The following is a 7,520-nucleotide window of genomic DNA, read 5'->3' on the forward strand; positions in this document are numbered from 1 at the left end:
CAGCCGAGTGTGAAACGGCCGGAATGAGGATCAGTGCCTCCAAATCTGAGGCCATGGTCTTGAGCCGGAAAAGGGTAGAGTGCCTTCTCCGGGTCGGGGAAGATGTCCTGCCCCAAGTGGAGGAGTTTAAGTATCTCGGGGTCTTGTTCGCGAATGAGGGAAAAATGGAGCGGGAGATCGACAGGCGAATTGGTGCAGCGTCTGCAGTGAAGCAGGCGCTGTACCGGTCTGTCGTGGTGAAGAGAGAGCGGAGTCAAAAAGCGAAGCTCTCGATTTACCGGTCGATCTACGTTCCTACCCTCATCTATGGTCACAAGCTTTGGGTAGTGACCGAAATACAAGCGGCTGAAATGAGTTTCCTCTGCAGGGTGTCTGGGCTCTCCCTTAGAGATAGGGTGAGAAGCTCGGTCATCCGGGAGGGACTCAGAGTAGAGCTGCTGCTCCTCCACGTCAAGAGGAGCCAGTTGAGGTGGCTCGGGCATCTGGTGAGGATGCCTCCTGGACGCCTCCCTGTTGAGGTGTTCCAGGCACGTCCCACCGGGAGGAGGCCCCAGGGAAGACCCAGGACATGTTGGAGGGACTATGTTTCTCGGCTGGCCTGGGAATGCCTTGGGATTCCCCCGGAGCTGGCCCAAGTGGCTGGGGAGAGGGAAGTCTGGGTCTCCCTGCTTAGGCTGCTGCCCCTGCGACCCGACCCCTGATAAACGGAAGACAATGGATGGATGGATGGACATTTGCTATTAGCACTGTTGCAAATTGTTTTTGTATAGATTTACTATAGAAGTTAACTGCAAAGACTATTGATCATTAATGTACCTAGACAATGCATAGTATTTGTTTCACTTCAGTAATGTTTGAATAATAAATAAAAAGAAATAAATTGAAGCAATAAACTCATAGATTGGAATTCCTTTCATATTTTAAATAAGGGGTTTCCAATCCTGGTCCTAGAGGGCCACTATCCTGCAGGTTTTAGATGTTTCTTTACTTTCACACACTTGATTTGAATGACTGAGAACTTCTGCAGAACCTAAAAACCTGCTGAAGAGTTGAGCAACATCTAAAACCTGCAGGATAGTGGTCCTCCAGGACCAGGATTGGACACCACTGCTTTAAATTATTCTTTTTGTAATTTTGTATATTGGGCTAATAAATATTTCTTCCTCTTTACAATGCTGTATTGACAAATAAAATGCTTTTTTTAATTAAATATAAAACCCAGCTTTAAAAAAAGCTTACATGTATTGAAGAAGGGATCATCTGTCAAGGGCATTCCATCCTCTGTGTATAGAGAGACAGCTTTGGAGAATTCAATACCTTCCATGTGACTGATCCGCAACATTAGATCTTCAACTGTGTTTTGAGCTGGATCCATATCTGCAATTTTGAAAAAAAAAAGTGTACAGTTGTGGCAAGGTGGTATTACTGCTCATCTTCATGAAGAGTCATTAGGCAATAACTGAGTGAACAGTGCCAGGAGAAAGAAATTTAGGCAATTGTGTTTGCTTTACATTCCATATGTCCATCATCTGCTCCATCACTTGTGAACAAGACTCCCAGATAGTTTAACTCCACTGCTTTAGGCAAAGATTCACCCCTCACCCAGAGGGAGCATTCAATCTTTTTCCCATTGAGAACCATAGCCTCAGACTAAGAGGAGCTGACTCTCATCCCAGCTCATTCACACAATGCTACAAACATTGACATTCACGTTGAATGTCATGGCCTAATTGGCCAACAGAACCACATCATCTGCAAAAAGCAGAGGTGAGACCCCAAGGTTCTAAAACCAGACACCCTCATCTCCATCACTACTCTTTAAGATCCTGTCCATGATCACCACAACCACAGCCCTGTAGAGTCCAGCCCACACAGAAAACAAGCTTGATTTTATACTGTGAAAGTCAACAATGACCATTGACTTAAAAAAAAAACACCTGAAGACATTGCCAAAGCCTACTTTTTAAGTTGTAGGGGGAATGTCATCCAGTGTCAAGGGGGCCTTATACATGGACCTGATAGCTCACAAGTGTAATCCCGGCTTCAGCATTTAAGGGCAAATCTCATCAATCCATGACACCAGGGAGGTTTTTAAATTACCTTGGCAACCTCTGTCAGGGTAATAGACTCATATTTCCCTGAGTTCCCATACTTTGGCTTCTCAGTGGTAGACATATTGTTATTGGACATTCCAGTCATTAGAACTATAAGTCATAAGATATGTAAACACAATTTATTGAATAAAATTTTCAATATGTAGTAAATTACACCAATACCTAAACTGAATTAAAAAAAAATGATACTTGGAAACTCATTATAAGTCAGTTATTTTGCAGTCCTACTTTATTATTACTAAAAAGAACTCTGTGCTTTTTGCGTAAAATAGTGAATGTACCTCCAAGCACTTCATCATAGAAATTATGTGCACCTTGTAATGACTACAAAGTTTACAAATATAATAAAGCCTGTATTTGATTCTGTTGTTGTTTCTGTTGTAAAGTGCTTTGGATCGCCTTGTTGCCGAAAAGTGCTATGTAAATAAATCTCACTTCACTTCATTTATTTGTGACACTTGTGTTAAATTAGTTGAACAAAAATGCATAAATTATAGAAATTCCTTACCTGTGATGACTTTCTTTTCTGGGCATTTTGGATATGTATACACCAGAGAGAATGACTTCAGTGACTTTTGCACTGATGATGCAAATGGAGCTGGGGCCCTAAATCTGCCAATTTCCTTCTTCATAGAAGCAAATCGAGTCTTTTCCACTTGACTCAGTCCTGTTTGAAAATATATGTTTGACTAAATTACATGGTTTTAAAAACAGAAGTTTACAGCTCTAATATTCACATTTGATCAGAAATATAACACAAGATTTATTTTTGCATTATAAATAATAACCTTATGGGAATAAATAAAATGAAAAAAACATGTTTTGAATAAAAACAATCAAATGTAGCTTATTGAACATACAATCACTGTAATCTGTTAGGTAATTTAATAATTTAACACATCGATTTCTTTGGTCTTCAAAAAAATCCTGAACGCAACAGGAGGATTGTGATATTAAATATGAATCCACTCCTAACCATCTACAATTTTATATTACTCAAACAACAGGCTGAGGCAGAGTAGTAGCTATTCAATTAGGATTATTGTGTAATCCTAGGCCAATTCTTCTTCGTCTTCCTTTGGCTGTTCCTGTCAGAGTCTGGTGATCCTGGTTGGGTTTTGGGTGCATTTCCTTCAATCTCCAGTAGATGGCACCAGCTCTACTGGAGGTTCTGCTGACAGGTGTTCCTCATCTACAATCAGCAAGGGAGGCTTATAAGGAGTGGGCAGCCAGCATGTCACCGTCAGAGTGTTAACTCATACTGGTTACGTTTGTTACTGCCCTGGCTCATGTTCTTGTTTCTGGAACTTGTTAATATTTCCTTGTCTTGTTTCAGGATTATTTAAGCCATTGTTCTTTTACCTGGAGGAATCTTCAAGTGCTGACTTGTCTCTGGGATCTCTACGCTCCCTTCTTCCTGGACTACCTCCTTTGACCGAACCCTGCTCATCCTCCCTACCACCAAGGACCCAACCCAGGCTCTGCTCCTCTCTCCCTGGCGGTTCACTATCCACTCACCTGTAAGCTACTGTTATTGAGGATCATTTCCCCTATAAGACAAGAGACTCTGAATAACCTTTCTCCATCACAGTGACATTCCAGTTCCTGAGCTGCTGGTTCCTGATCACTACGGGCATTCTAATAAACATAAATTGCATTTTCACTCTGTCTCCTGAAGTGGGTTCTGCATGTGAGCCAAATCTCTGGCTAAGACCATGACAGTTCCCTTTTCAGGGGTCACCACAGTAAATCATCCTCCTTCATTTAACTCTGTCTTCTGCATCCTCTGTCCTCACTCCAGCTATCTCCATGTCCTCTCTGACTGTATCCATGTATCTCCTCTTTGTCTTTTAACTGGCAGCTGCATCTTTAACATCCTTATTATTTTTTATCTTTAGAGGGAATCAAGTCGACTTCAGTCTTGGCACATGACAGTAGGTAAAATAATTCCCGTAAGTGAACAAAATCAGAGGGAGAACAATGGAATCAGACACCAAACTAAAAGCAAAAACGTAAAGTTCTTCTCTCTTCTGAAAATAAATGACAACTAAAAGCTGTAAAGACAAGAGCCAACAGAAGTAGAGTCATTTAGGGGAGGAAATTAAGCAGCAGAGAGCATTAAAGCAAAACTCATATGGAGATGAGTTGTGCTGAGATATTACGCACTCTAACAGGAGAATTACCATAACTGATCACCAAATTTAGTTGCAAACAAAGGCAAGGAGTATTTGATGTTTTCTCATTTTTATAAAGATCCTGATAAGTTTGAGTTGCAATAATCCCCAAACAACCATTTAATGATGTAGAAATTGTGTTAGAAACATAAAAATTCAAATAAACACATTGAAGATTGTGTATTTTGACAGCTAATATGGGTTTAAGATCTTTTTTCCCTCCACCAGTAATCTGGAGTATTTTGATAGAATAATTGCTTTTAATTTAAAAAAATCAATTTAACTCCAGTTGTAATGCAACAATACAGAAAGAATACCAATAGAGATGAATACCTTTTGCAAGACACTGCATCTCTAAAACTCTCAGTAGTGATGACATTATGGGATTCTTTATTTACAAAATTGCTTCCAATTGAGCAAAAATTCCCACCATCCTTCCTGCTGTTGCCTCTGATTTCCTGTCAGATGAGGCAGCTTTAGAAGTGTCGCTAGAACTTGATTTGTATTTAAACTGTTTTTGTCTTGTTGAACATTATGGTTTGTCAAAAATAATAGCTTTATCTAAACCAGGGTTGTCAAATGCCAGGCCTCGAGGGCCGCTGTCCTGGGAGGTTTAGGATTTTCTACTCCAACACACCTGATTCAAATGGTTTGATTAGCTCCTCACCAAATCATCAGGTTCTCCAGGAGCATGGCAACAAGTCATCCATTTAAAGCAAGAACACATCTTAAAACCAGCCAGTTGAGGCAGATGACCACCCATCCTGATTCAGTTTCTTACTGTTAAAAAAGAAGTGTTTTTTTTATTGTCACCAATGTGCTGATCAGGATTAAAAAAAAAAAAAAAGATTTGAACCAATCTGCAGGTTTCTTTACATAGCTAACTTTTGTTTTACTAATCTGGATTTTGTAATATACTAAATCTTATTGTATTGTGTTATATTTGGATGGAACTGAATTGGATCTGTTTTAGACTGAGTTGCAATGTATGCAGTTTGATTAGAACTTGTTAGAACACTATTGACCATAACATATTATTGAAACAACTGGAGAGTTGCGTAGGACTCTCCAGTCCAGTACTCGATTGGTTCGAATCTTACATAAAGAACAGGGATTTCTTTGTTTCAATAAGTGACTTCTCATCGAAGTGGACAGAAGTCACATATGGGGTACCCCAAGGTTCAATCCTGGGACAGCTGTTATTCAATATTTACATGCTCCCACTAACTCAGGTTATAACAGGAAATAACATTAGCTACCATAACTATGCAGATGATACACGGCTCTACATTACGATATCACCAGGTGATTTGGAATCCATCCAAGAACTGAACAGATGTCAATGTGTGGATGTGTCATAATGTTCTCCAGCTGAACAGAAACAAAACTGAAGTAATTATCTTTGGACCTAAAGAGGAACAATCCAGAGTCAGCACACAGCTTCAGTTATTCCAGCTAGAAACTAGTGATCAGGCCCGAAACCTGGGTGTAGTAATGGACTCAGATCTGAACCTTCAGAGCCACATAAAGACATTTACAAAGTCGGCTTTCTATCACCTGAAGAACATTTCCAGGATTAAAGGACTAATGTCCAAGCAAGATCTAGAGAAACTCATCCATGCATTTATCTTTAGCCGCATTGATTACTGCAACAGTGTCTTCACAGGTTTGCCTAAAAGAATCCATCAGACAGCTGCAGCTGATCCAGAACGCTGCTGCTCGTGTTCGCACTAAGACCAGAAAAATAGAGCACATCACCAAGGTTTTAAAGTCCCTACACTGGCTCCCTGTAGCTCAAAGAATAGACTTTAAAATACTTATATTAGTTTATAAATCACTGAACAGTCTAGCACCACAATACATTAAAGACTTACTATCATCATATCAACCCTCCAGAAGACCCAGGTCTTCTGGTTCTAGTCTACTTTGTATCCCCAGAACCAGAACCATACATGGAGAAACAGAATTCAGCTTCTATAGACCATAAATCTGTAACAAACTTCCAGAAAACTGCAAAACAGCCGATACACTGAGCTCCTTTAAATCAAGGCTAAAAACTGGGGTTTTCTTTGAGTTTTTCTGGGTTTTTGTTCATGTTTTTGTTAGTTATCTTTGTTGGTTTCATTTTTGTGCTGTCTCTGTTTCCTGTGTTTTTTCCTAACATATACTACCTTGTGAGGACCAACTGCTCCTTATGGGGACCAAAGCCTGGTCCCCACGAGGAGAAATTATGTTTTTGGGTTAGGTTTAGGACTAAGGTGTGAATTGAGTTTAGGTTTGGTTTGATTTGAATCAGGTGTGTCGGAGCAGAAAAACCTAAACCTCTCAGGACTGCGGACCTCGAGGCCTGGAGTTTAACACCCCTGTCCCAGAACAAACACAGTGTGAGTGAGTCATTTCTCAAAGTGTGTCAGGTTGTGAGAACTGCCTGAAACAACAAAGCACTTAAACGCACCGAGAGCCTCTTTAGGATCCTTGAGTCGGGTTCCACGTCTGTCAGGGAGGAACTGCTTTAAGGAAAACTCACTGCGGCCCGGGCCGCATCAAGAGGTCGTATGGTTCTGCAGTAAATAAACAACAGAAGTGCCGGTCCTGTGACCTGCTGCTCATTGACTTGAATGGGTGACTCATCATTTTTCAGCCCTGCAGGGTCTTTAACTAAAACACTGATTACTGCTGCCGCTTTATGGATGACTTTATTCATTGTTTTACCCAATTAGCAGATTCTAGCGCGGGCCTGGAATCAGCAGTGCGCACAGAAGGAGCGCGCATCAGTGTGTGTGTCCGGGGCGCTATCTGCTCTCCCTGCTCTGCAATGATTACTCCCGATTTGTGCTCCAGTTTAAACTCGCAGGCGAAGCGGCGGTCAGACGGCGTTTAACCCGTGGAGAGGGGCCTGCCGTTGTGATCAAAGACCAATTGTGGTCAACGAACGAGCCCAGAACAGAAAGCGTCTCTTGATAATTTGTTTAAAGAAAGAAAGAAAGAAAGAAAGAAATAATCTGATAACATTCTTGTCCCTTTGTTGTCAGCAAATCCCATAAAACAGAACAGATTCGACAATCGTCCTTCTGTACCTTTGTGCCGTAAACTTCCACTTCTGTCTCGAAGTGATAGTTCAGATCTCTGGAAGTGGAGCTGTGCCAAAGCGTTATGAACAAATAACATCTTACCTGCTGCAGACAGGGTTTTGAATGACCTCAGTTTGGAGAAACAATTTAATTGTGACTCA

This window comes from Kryptolebias marmoratus, linkage group LG5 (genome assembly GCF_001649575.2).
Source record: "Kryptolebias marmoratus isolate JLee-2015 linkage group LG5, ASM164957v2, whole genome shotgun sequence".
In the NCBI taxonomy this organism is placed as follows: Eukaryota; Metazoa; Chordata; class Actinopteri; order Cyprinodontiformes; family Rivulidae; genus Kryptolebias; species Kryptolebias marmoratus.